This window comes from Bidens hawaiensis, unplaced genomic scaffold, assembly GCF_021521415.1.
Source record: "Bidens hawaiensis isolate Kalapana, Puna unplaced genomic scaffold, B.hawaiensis_p1.1 tig00022511_1, whole genome shotgun sequence".
NCBI lineage: Eukaryota > Viridiplantae > Streptophyta > Magnoliopsida > Asterales > Asteraceae > Bidens > Bidens hawaiensis.
The window spans coordinates 218,564-220,188 of NW_027493505.1; positions in this window are offsets into that span (position 1 = coordinate 218,564).

The following is a 1,625-nucleotide window of genomic DNA, read 5'->3' on the forward strand; positions in this document are numbered from 1 at the left end:
AGCCACACTTGAGGCATACTGCGAAACTTCAAGTGTTTGGAGCTACAGCACCGCACTTGATTTCTAGCATATCCTTTCAAGGTGAAAGGGTTTCGTTGACACATCCGGCCCTTTCACATGTGACTATACTAGGGCGACTATTACTTTACTCTCCTGTTACGTGCTATAGCTGTCTGGAGACTAAGGTGGGCATAGATGAGACTAAAGGTATCTACTTAGGCAAATGTTGTCTTAATAGGCCTCATAAACGAGAGTTGTGCTCTATTCACAATTGGCAATCGTTGTCTGTCTGCTTAACCACTTACTAATGTTGTGTGCTACAGCTGCCATTAGTAACTGGAAGCCAGATTCTCAAGTTCCTATGTACTAATGCTATTGGGTCATTAATAATATGATTAAATCATCGAAAATACTAATTAAAATTTACTTTTGCTTATTTAAACAGATGTCTACTGATAATAACTCCTTATTCACTCTCATGACTATTCTTGAGAAAGAAAAGTTGAATGGCACCAACTTTCTTGAGTGGCACCGCAACTTGGGACTTGTTCTCAAGATGGCAAAAAAGCACTATGTTCTCGATGGACCTGTTTCAACCGAGCCAGAAAACAATATTGCTGATGCCAAGAGGGTTCTTGACAAACATATGGACGACTCTTCTGAAGTCGCCTGTATCATGCTAGCCACCATGTCTTACGAGCTTTCTAAAGGCTTGGAAGATTTTGGTGCCTATGAGATGCTTGAGCAACTCAAGGGCATGTTCCAGAAACAAGCCTGTCAAGAACGCTATGACACCATGAAACAACCCATAAGCTGCAGAATGGAACAGGGATCACATGTTAGTGCGCATGTCGTCAAGATGAAAGGGTATATCGAACAATAAGGAAAATTGATTATCTCCTGTCAGATGAAATGGCAGAGGATTTCATCCTGAACTCTCTTCCAAGCTGTTACGACTAGTTTGTAATGAATTTCAATATGAATGGCTGGGTGAAGACAGTGCCGGAGCTTCATGGAATGCTCAAGACGACTGAGATGCATATTCCCGCTAAAACCAATAAAGTTCTTATGGTTTGATCTGCTGGTGTCGTTAAGCCTAAACCCAAGAACTGGGTCATAACGGTAAAGGCAAGAAGAAGGTTACTGTTGCAGCCAGGTCTGCCACCAACACTAACAAAGGTGTTGCAAAGGTATCACCGCCGCCTCCTGAGGAGCGCCAGTGCTACAAGTGCAACAAAATGAGACACTGGAAGCGTAACTGTCCCGACTATCTTGCTGAGCTGAAAAGACAGAGGACCAATGGTGAAAGCTCCTCTAAAGGTATTTCTATTTACGTTATTGAACTTTTCACTGTCTCTAGCAACACATGGGTATTTGATATCGGATGTGGTTACCACATCGTTAATGTTTTCAAGGAGCCTGAAAACTGGAAGAAGCTGAAACAAGGCAGCATGGAACTCATAGTTGGTGATGGGAAGAGAGTCCCAGTTCTTGCAACTGGCACATATCGTTTTGCTTGTCCATCTGGTCTTGTAGTTACTTTGAATAACTGTTTGTTTGCACCTGGTTTGACCAGAAATATCATTTCAGTTTCTTTGCTATTTGAACAAGGATTTAAGTACACT